Source organism: Oncorhynchus mykiss, chromosome 20 (genome assembly GCF_013265735.2).
Source record: "Oncorhynchus mykiss isolate Arlee chromosome 20, USDA_OmykA_1.1, whole genome shotgun sequence".
NCBI classification, from domain to species: domain Eukaryota; kingdom Metazoa; phylum Chordata; class Actinopteri; order Salmoniformes; family Salmonidae; genus Oncorhynchus; species Oncorhynchus mykiss.
In genome coordinates, this window is record NC_048584.1 from 38536772 (window position 1) to 38547743 (window position 10972).

General features: G+C 48.0%; 1 pseudogene; it reads right to left on the reverse strand.

Annotated features, from left to right (window-relative positions):
- Positions 1 to 1067: 1067 nt before the first annotated feature.
- LOC110499599 lies at positions 1068 to 8732 on the reverse strand (annotated as a pseudogene).
- Positions 8733 to 10972: the final 2240 nt, after the last annotated feature.

Sequence of the window (10972 nt, forward strand, 5' to 3'; positions counted from 1 at the left end):
GGATGGGGTGGACGAGAGGGTTGGAGGGATGGAGGGATGGAGGGATGGGGGATGGAGGGATGGGGGATTGAGGGATGGGGTAGACGAGAGGGTTGGAGTGATGGAGGGATGGGGGATGGAAGGATGGGGTGGACAAGTGGGTTGGAGGGATGGGGGATGGATGGATGGGGTGGACAAGAGGGTTGGAGGGATGGGGGATGGAGGGATGGGGTGGAAGAGAGGGTTAGAGGGATGGAGGGATGGGGTGGACGAGAGGGTTGGAGGGATGGAGGGATGGGGGATGGAGTGGACGAGAGGGTTGGAGGGATGGAGGGATGGGGGATGGGGTGGACGAGAGGGTTGGAGGGATGGAGGGATGGGGGATGGAGGGATGGGGTGGACGAGTGGGTTGGAGGGATGGGGAATGGAGGGATGGGGTGGACGAGTGGGTTGGAGGGATGGGGTGGACAAGAGGGTTGGAGGGAGGGGGGATGGAGGGATGGGGTGGACGAGAGGGTTGGAGGGATGGAGGGATGGAGGGATGGGGTGGACTAGAGGGTTGGAGGGATGGGGGATGGAGGGATGGTGTGGACGAGTGGGTTGGAGGGATGGAGGGATGGGGTGGACGAGAGGGTTGGAGGGATGGGGGATGGAGGGATGGTGTGGACGAGTGGGTTGGAGGGATGGAGGGATGGGGTGGACGAGTGGGTTGGAGGGATGGGGAATGGAGGGATGGGGTGGACGAGTGGGTTGGAGGGATGGGGTGGACAAGAGGGTTGGAGGGAGGGGGGATGGAGGGATGGGGTGGACGAGAGGGTTGGAGGGATGGAGGGATGGAGGGATGGGGTGGACTAGAGGGTTGGAGGGATGGGGGATGGAGGGATGGTGTGGACGAGTGGGTTGGAGGGATGGAGGGATGGGGTGGACGAGAGGGTTGGAGGGATGGAGGGATGGGGGATGGGGTGGACGAGAGGGTTGGAGGGATGGAGGGATGGGGGATGGGGTGGACGAGAGGGTTGGAGGGATTGGGGATGGGGGGATGGGGTGGATGAGTGGGTTGTTCTCAAATAGGGGGTCTCGTCTCATAGTCAAGGGCCAAGGTCAGAGTCACACCTTGCGGAGTGGTAGGGGGGTGGGGTTGGTTGAGTCTCGGTGCCAGCACTTGTTTGTCCCGTTAGACATCGAGGATGTGGAGGCTTCGGCGGGTGCATCCTGAGCAGCAGAACATCCCTTTACGGCCACTCCGAGTGGCTTACTGACAACACTTTAGAGAAAGAAGTTGACTACAGTGTTGAGCATGGCCAACATATTAACAGGTTGTAGTTCCGGTGGATCCGTCTGTCCTTGTGGACTGAGGACACGTACAGTATAGATGATAGATGACCACTAGAGTCCTGGGGTCCCAGAGGATGGCGAACACGGAGTTGATGGCGAGCAGCATGGCGGGGCTCTTACCCAGGCGCCATAGCCATGCCAACTGAGGCCCACCGCCACCACACTCCTCCTGGCACGGGGCCTGTCTCTGCCGCGCTCCCAGCCGGCGGAGGATCAGCAAGTTCAGAACCAGGAAGATGCTACACGGCAGGAAGTATATTATAGTCACGTGTGTCCATTTGAGGGCGGGGTCAAGGGAGGTGGGCGGTAACATGTCAGACCACCAGAAGAACGACACGCCCGACAACAGCGCCAGGAATAAGACGATGGTGATCATCCACCGCACCGCCGGGCAGCTAATCTGGCGGTGGAGGAGAGAGTGGCGCTGTGCCACTTAGCGGTCCATGGTAAGAGGTACGGTGGCCCAGATGGAGGTATGGCTGTCAGTGAACTCCGCCACGCTGACCTAGTGCAGCATGAGGGTGGGGACCTAGAAAATCAGTACAATACTTTATTGTCCATTCTTCAACCACTGGGCTGCCTACCTCCCGGTGGAACATGGCTGTTTCCAGCAGGAAGCCCACCGAGATGATGCAGCGCTGGGAGAGGATGTCAGAGCCGGTTAGAGCCAGCAGGTACATGAACAGAACTTTCTTACAGTCTGCCAGCTGGGATAGAGCCACCGAAGTCAGGATGTTAACTGAGAGGGGGGGGCAGGGAGGGAGGGTGAAGAGAGGCTGAGGGTAGAGAAAAAGAGGGGGAAGTGGGAGAGGGGAAAGAGAGAGAGAGAGAGAGAGAGAGAGAGAGAGAACATTTACTCAAACACCATTTAAAGTCCATTATACTTGGCTTGTGGCTGTGTTACAGTAGATATTCTGTGGAGGGAGGAGATATTTGTTCTCAGTAAGCAGATAGTCCTTCTAAGAGACCCATAACAGTGTGTGTGTTCAGTGTGAAATACAGGAGCTACATTGATGTGTATTTCCTTCAAAATAAAGAGCTCGTGTATCCTCCAATGGATAATATCACTGTCACAGCCTTGTCAACAACACGATATTCCCACTAAAGTCAATTGTGAGCACAGTTAGTCTCAGACCTTCGACCTCAACACAGACCTCTCGATGCGTACTGGGGGAAATTAGTACACTGTGCTCTTGGGGTGGGTGTGTGTGTCTTGGTGTTGATGTGTGTGTCTTGGGGTGGGTGTGTGTGTGTGTGTGTGTGTGTCCTTGGTTAATTCCAAAAGGTCATCTGGAGGATTGAGTGAGCAACGCAGCTCTCCCCTCCTCCACCCCCCCCCCCCCCCCCCCCAATCTGTAAATAGCCCAAGTACCTCATCCCCATATTGCTATTTATTTTTTGCAGTTTTGCACCCCAGTATCTCTACTTGCACATCATCATCTGCACATCTATCACTCCAGTGTTAATGCTAAATTGTAATGAGTTTGCCTCTATGGCCTATTTATTGCCTTACCTCTCTACTCTTCTACATTTGCACACACTGTACATATATTTTTCTATTGTGTTATTGACTGTACGTTTGTTTATGTGTAAATCTGTGTTGTTGTTTGTGTCGCACTGCTTTGCTTTATCTTGGCCAGGTCACAGTTGTAAATGAGAACTTGTTCTCAACTGGCCTACCTGGTTAAATAAAGGTGAAATATAAAATATCCTGCCGGATCAATAGTGATCACCCATGACAACAATTTTTGTATGTATTATTTTATCTTTATTTAACTAGTCAGTTAAGAACAAATTCTTATTTACAATGACGGCCTAGGAACAGTGGGTTAACTGCCTTGGGGGGTAGAACAACAGATTTTTACCTTATCAGCTCTGGGACTCGATCTGGCAACCTTACGGTCTAACCACTAGGCTACCCTGCCGCAATGACAACATAATATTGGTGGACTGGGGCTGTGTGTGTGTGTGTGTGTGTGTGTGTGTGTGTGTGTGTGTGTGTGTGTGTGTGTGTGTGTGTGTGTGTGTGTGTGTGTGTGTGTGTGTGTGTGTGTGTGTGTGTATGTATATATATATATATATATATATAGACAGTATATAGGGTGCTGGGATGTATAGACATTATTGACAGTCTATTAATAGTATATCTGTAGAATATATAGAATATTATATGTACAGTAATAGATAGGATAGGCCTTGACTAGAATACAGTATATACATATGAAATGAGTAAAACAGTATGTAAACATTATTAAAGTGACTAGTGTTCCATTATTAAAGTCACTAGTGATTCCACGTCTATGTACATAGGGCAACAGCCTATAAGGTGCAGGGTTGAGTAACCGGGTGGTGGCCGGCTAGTGACTAAAGTTCAGGGCAGGGTACTGGGCGGAGATCGGCTAGTGGTGACTATTTAACCGTGTGTGTGTGTGTGTGTGTGTGTGTGTGTGTGTGTGTGTGTGCGCGCTCCACACAGAGGAGGGTGTTGCAGTAGATGACAGGGACTTCTAGACCTCTGCGACACTTCAGGCGCTGCTCTGAAGGGTTGGTCTCTGTGATATTGGGCCAGTCAAACAAGACCCTGCTCTGAAGGGTTGGTCTCTGTGATATTGGGCCAGTCAAACAAGACCCTGCTCTGAAGGGTTGGTCTCTGTGATATTGGGCTAGTCAAACAAGACCCTGCTCTGAAGGGTTGGTCTCTGTGATATTGGGCCAGTCAAACAAGACCCTGCTCTGAAGGGTTGGTCTCTGTGATATTGGGCCAGTCAAACAAGACCCTGCTCTGAAGGGTTGGTCTCTGTGATATTGGGCCAGTCAAACAAGACCCTGCTCTGAACGGTTGGTCTCTGTGATATTGGGCCAGTCAAACAAGACCTTGGTGCTTCTCCTGAATGGGAGATAACTATTTTGAGAAAGGAGGACCATGGTCAGAATACTGAAAATATATATCTGATTTAAGATTTAAGATATAATATATATCTGCATTAATACGGAGACTTGATTACACACAGGTGGATTGTATTTATCATCATTAGTCATTTAGGTCAACATTGGATCATTCAGAGATCCTCACTGAACTTCTGGAGAGAGTTTGCTGCACTGAAAGTAAAGGGGCTGAATAATTTTGCACGCCCAATTTTTCAGTTTTTGATTTGTTAAAAAAGTTTGAAATATCCAATAAATGTCGTTCCACTTCATGATTGTGTCCCACTTGTTGTTGATTCTTCACAAAAAAATACAGTTTTATATCTTTATGTTTGAAGCCTGAAATGTGGCAAAAGGTCGCAAAGTTCAAGGGGGCCGAATACTTTCGCAAGACACTGTATTTTTCTTTTTGTTTTGTGATGATTTGGTTGGGCCAGATTTTCTGAGTGTTGTCCTGAGGCTCTATGGGGTTGGTTTGGGTTAGTGAACTGAGCCTCAGAACCAGCTGGCTGAGTGTTGTCCTGAGGCTCCATGGGGTTGGTTTGGGTTGGTGAACTGAGCCTCAGAACCAGCTGGCTGAGTGCTGTCCTGAGGCTCTATGGGGTTGGTTTGGGTTGGTGAACTGAGCCTCAGAACCAGCTGGCTGAGGGGACTCTTCTCTGGTTTCATCTCTTGACATTGTAGAGCTGTGTGATGGAATGTTTTGAGGTCACTTGTTTTTAGATGGTTGAAAAATTTGATGCCTCTTTTTTCTATTCGAATGAGGAGGGGGTATTGGCCCAATTCTGCTCTACATGCGTTGTTTGGAGTTTTTCTTTGCACTTGCAATACAGTCTTGCAAAACTATTCAAGCAGTATTTCAAATGGATGTTTGTCTAATTTGGTGATTTCATTATTAGAGAGTGGACCCCATACTTCACTGTCATATAGAGCAATTGGTTCTATAACTGATTGAAACATTTTGAGCCAGATTCTAATTGGAATTTCTATTTTAATGTTCCTTTTAATGGCATAGAATGCTCTTCTTGCTTTGTCTCTCAGCTCATTCACAGCCATTTGAAAGCTACCTGTGTTGTTGATATTTAGTCCTAGATATGTGTAGTTTTTGGTGTGTTCTAATAGAACTGTGTTCAAATATAATTTATATTTGTCATCCTTATTTCCGGACCGTTTTTGGAATATCATTATACTTGTTTTTTTTAGGTTAACGGTCAGAGTCCAGGTCTGACAGAACCTGTGGTTAACGATCAGAGCCCAGGTCTGACAGAACCTGTGGTTAACGGTCAGAGTCCAGGTCTGACAGAACCTGTGGTTAACGGTCAGAGCCCAGGTCTGACAGAACCTGTGGTTAACGGTCAGAGCCCAGGTCTGACAGAACCTGTGGTTAACGATCAGAGCCCAGGTCTGACAGAACCTGTGGTTAATGGTCAGAGCCCAGGTCTGACAGAACCTGTGGTAAACGGTCAGAGCCCAGGTCTGACAGAACCTGTGGTTAACGGTCAGAGCCCAGGTCTGACAGAACCTGTGGTTAACGATCAGAGCCCAGGTCTGACAGAACCTGTGGTTAACGATCAGAGCCCAGGTCTGACAGAACCTGTGGTTAACGATCAGAGCCCAGGTCTGACAGAACCTGTGGTTAACGATCAGAGCCCAGGTCTGACAGAACCTGTGGTTAACGATCAGAGCCCAGGTCTGACAGAACCTGTGGTTAACGGTCAGATCCCAGGTCTGACAGAACCTGTGGTTAACGATCAGAGCCCAGGTCTGACAGAACCTGTGGTTAACGATCAGAGCCCAGGTCTGACAGAACCTGTGAAGATGATCTAGGTGCTGCTGTAACCCCTCTTTAGTGGGAGACAGCAGCACCAGGTCATCTGTGTACAGCAGACACTTGATTTCAGTGTTGTGTAGGGTGATACCAGGTGCTGCCGATTCTTCTAATGTTTTTGCCAATTCCTTAATGTAGATGTTAAATAGTGTTGGACTTATTGGGCAGCCCTGTTTCACTCCCCGTCCCTGAGAGAAGAAGTCTGTTCTCTTGTTGCCAATTTTAACCTCACATTTGTTTTTAGTGTACATTGATTTAATAACATCATGTATTTTCCCTCCAATACCACTTTCTATTAGTTTATAAAAAAATACTTTTGTGCCAAATTGAATCAAATGCTTTCATGAAATCTACAAAACACGAGTAGATTGTGCCTTTTTTTTTGGTTCACTTGTTTGTCAATTAGAGTGTGGAGGGTGTAAATGTGGTCTGTTGTACGATAATTTTTTAGAAATCCAATCTGGCTTCTGCTCAGGACGTTGTGTTCATGAAGGAAATGATGTAGTCTGCTATTTATAATACCGCAGAGAATTTTCCCCAAGTTGCTGTTAATGCAAATTCCTCTGTAATTATTTGGGTCAAATTTGTCTCCATTTTTATAGATTGGTGTGATCAATCCCTGGTTCCAAATATCGGGGAAAATACCTGCAGTGAGGATAATGTTGAAGAGTTTGAATTTGTGGTCTGTATATTTGATCATTTCATTTTAAATATCATCAGCACCACAGGCCTCTTTGGGTTGGAGAGTTTCCAATAATTCTTCTTCTGTAATTGGGGTATCCACAGGATTCTGATAGTCTGACTGCTGATTCAAGGATTTGTCATTTTTCTTGCATATCTTTTTGTTCTGGGCTCTTTTGTTATATTGCTGTAGATGTTTGCATAGTGATTTCTCCACCTATCCCCATTATGAATAGCCAATTCCTCATGATGAGGTTTGTTTAATTTATTCCAATTCTCCCAGAAGTGGTTTGATTCTATGGATTCCTCAATTCCATCCAGCTGTTTTCCAATGTGCTGTTCCTTTTTTGTTCTTAGGGTGTGTTTGTATTGCTTCAGTGTTTCCCCATATTGAAGGCCTATATTTTTGTTGTCTGGTTCTCTGTGTTTTTGATTAGATATATTTCGCAATGAATTTCTTAGATTTTTGCAATCATAATCAAACCATTTTTCATTATCTGTTATTTCTGGTTTGCTCTTATGCTTCTTTAGATTAGCCAAGGAGGCTAATTTGTCAAATATAAAGTTTATGTTCCAAACAGCCAAATTTATACCTTCATTGCTGAAGGAGAATGTTAAGGCTAAAAAGTTGTCCAGGAGAGATTGTATTTTTTGGATACTAATTGCTTTTTGGTAGATGTCTGTACTGTTTGCACTCCATCTATAGGCCTGTTTAGTACCATGTAATTTATTGGGCCGTGATGCTTCATGGTTGGGTTCCGCTCTTCTCAGATACACTGTGATTTTACTGTTGTCTGAGAGAGGTGTTAGTGGGCTGACTGTGAAGGCTCTGAGAGACTCTGGGTTGGTCTGAGAGAGGTGTTAGTTGGCTGACTGTAAAGGCTCTGAGAGACTCTGGGTTTAGGTCGGTAAGGAAGTAGTCTACAGTGCTGCTGCCAAGGGATGAGCTGTAGGTGTACCTACCAAAATAGTCCTCTCTCAGCCTACCATTGACTATGTACAGACCCAGTGTTCCACAGAGCTGTAGGTGTACCGACCAAAAGAGTCCCCTCTCAGCCTACCATTGACTATGTACAGACCCAGTGTTCCACAGAGCTGTAGGTGTACCTACCTAAAGAGTCCCCTCTCAGCCTACCATTGACTATGTACAGACCCAGTGTTCCACAGAGCTTCACGAGCTGTACTGTTTTTCACTTTGTCATAGTTGTTTCTGTGGGGGTATGTGGGGAGGGAAAGGTTGTTGCTTCCTGGTAGGTGTTTATCCCCATGACTGTTAATAGTGTCTGGTCTAGCATTCAGGTCTCCACAGACCAGTACGTTGCCTTGGGCCTGAAAGGGACTAATTTTCCCCTCTAGAATGGAGAAACTCTCTTCATTGAAGTAGGGTGACTCTGAGGGGGGAATGTATGTGGCACAGAGGAAGACGTTTTTATCTGTCAAGATGGCCTCCTTGTTGATTTTTAACCAGATAAAGAATTCCCCTGTTTTGATCAATTCAATTTAATTAATGAGTTCAGATTTATACCATATTAGCATTCCCCCTGAGTCTCTGCCCTGTGTGATTCATTTTCATTTAGTGGATGGTAGGATGATCTCCCTATAACCTACTGGACAGCCAGTGGAAACATCACCTCTGGACCATGTTTCCTGTAGTACTACAATATCAATATCATCAATTACTTTCAGGAAGTCTGGGTTTCTGCTCTGTAGCCCAAAAGCAGAGAACTTCAATCCTTGTAAATTCCAACATGCAATGTTAAAAGATTTCATAACTTATTTTCTTTACCTTCAAAATGAGACAAACACTCACAATCCAACAAGAACTATTAAAATAGGATTTTTTAATTATAGTAAACTCTCAAATGTGATTTGTTTATCATTTAAGATAGCATTTGTGTCATGCCACTTGGGTGGGTGTAGTGCGAGGATGGTGGAGTTCTTGTGCTCATCTTACCATGACCCCCGGCCTATCACATGGGAGCATCCATGACCCTCGGCCTATCACATGTGAGCATCCATGAACCTCGGCCTATCACATGTGAGCATAGTAGACTCAGCATTTGTTTAATGTCACTAATTTCGTTGGTGGGGGCTGTCTCCCTGTACAGGTGAACATGGTCGTAGAGACGGTCCAGATCGAGGGTGGGATGGTGGGCCAGGTGTACATTGGGTCACAGGGCACAGTCCAGATCGAGGGTGGGATGGTTGGCCAGGTGTACATTGGGTCACAGGGCACAGTCCAGATCAAGGGTGGGATGGTGGGCCAGGTGTACATTGGGCCGCAGGGCACAGTCCAGATTGAGGGTGGGATGGTGGGCCAGGTGTACATTGGGTCACAGGGCACAGTCCAGATCGAGGGTGGGATGGTGGGCCAGGTGTACATTGGGTCACAGGGCACAGTCCAGATCGAGGGTGGGATGGTGGGCCAGGTGTACATTGGGCCACAGGGCACAGTCCAGATCGAGGGTGGGATGGTGGGCCAGGTGTACATTGGGTCACAGGGCACAGTCCAGATCGAGGGTGGGATGGTGGGCCAGGTGTACATTGGGCCACAGGGCACAGTCCAGATCGAGGGTGGGATGGTGGGCCAGGTATACATTGGGTCGCAGGGCACAGTCCCGGGAGAGGCTGGCGTTTATTCTTTGGATTGTGGCAGGGTGGAAGTCCTTCCTCCTTAGAAGGGTTGACACCACGATCCTTGAGTTGGGGAAGATTGCGGAGGCCTTCTCAATCACTCCCCGAAGTGAAGTCGCCACCCTCTCCTGCTGAGCACGCAGGTCGTTGCTTCCGGTGTGTATGATTATGTGGCTTGGCGACCAGAGCTGGGCCTTATCAAGCAGCTCCATGGCACTCTGCGTTGTTGGGCACCACACCTTTCTTGTTTTGTGTCTAGGGAAATGTTTCTTCTCCTGAACAAACTTCCCATTTGAGTAAATCAACAGGATGATGTCAGCCAGTGTTTCTTCTGGACTGTAGGGGGCAGAGGGGGGGCTGGTGGGTGTTTATAGCTGGGGTGTGGCTGGTCTGTGCCGGTGCTGCTGTCAGTGGGAGGCTGTTCTGTGGGCTGGGGAGGAGGGGTGCAGCAGGCAGGGCTGGGGAAACCTGGCTGGTTGAGCTGGGCTCCTCTGCTGTGTGAGGGCAGGTCATAGAGTGGGGATCTAGCTGCTCCTGCAGCCTGTCCTCTGTTCTCTTTCTCTCCTGCAGCTCCTCTCTTAGTGTGGTCAGATCGTTATTACTGTTCTGCCTGTCTTTTTGGAGCTCTCTCACCTCCTTTGTTAGATCAGCCAGCTCTCTCTTGAGTCCGTCTCTCTCTTGCTGAACCTATTTTCAGCTGTGTTGCAAGGCTGCTGTCCTGCTCTGTCCGCAGCTTGGTTAGCAGCTCCTCTAAGGTGTGGTTGTCTGGTTGCTGTTTGCTCACGCTCTCCCTGAGCAGGACCACCTCCCCCTCCAGTTTGGTGAACTCATCCCTCATGGCAGCCATGGTGGTGAGGAGGGCCTGAGCCTGCTCTGCACTGGGGCATGTCCTCCACTATGGCGGGAAGAGAGGTGCTGGATGTGCCTTTTTGGATGGGGATAGTAGGGGTGAGGGTGGTGCTGGTGGAGTTTGTCTTGTGGGAGGGCATGTCACTGGTGGTGTCCTTCTCTCTCTCTGCGCTCTCCTTAATGGTCTGAAAGTCTGTTTCAAACAACCTAATGTTACCTTGCACCATGACAGTCCCAGTCTTGTAGAGGTTGATTGTTATCGTGGTGCTGTCAGGGTCGTCTGTCTCTCTGACTTTCAGCTTCCACCCATTACAGATTCCCTCTTTCTTTATGGATGGGTAGTGAGAGCAGACTGCTGAGCACCATGCATTTGGCTGGTCAGTGAGGAAGATGAGATTACTCACGTCAACGCTTTTGGTAGAGGTCTGCAAAAAGGGCCTCCACTTTAGTAGTGTCTGTTTAAAAGCTTTCCTCGTTGTGTCATTTTTGGCCACTGGAGGGTAGAGAATGGATTCAGCGCTGAGGGGGAGTGGGGACATGGTGCCTGTGGGCTCTGCTGCTGCCGCTGCTGCTCTGTTCTGCTGCCATGGCAACCAATTTGTTTGTCTGCTGCTGTTGTTAGCTAGCTATTTTAGTTCAATAACCAGCTAAAAGAGTGACAAATCTTTACACAAAAAAAACAGAAGACATGTTTAAAGTTAGTCCGTGCTCCTTTTTGGTTGACTCACTCAGTTTGGTCGT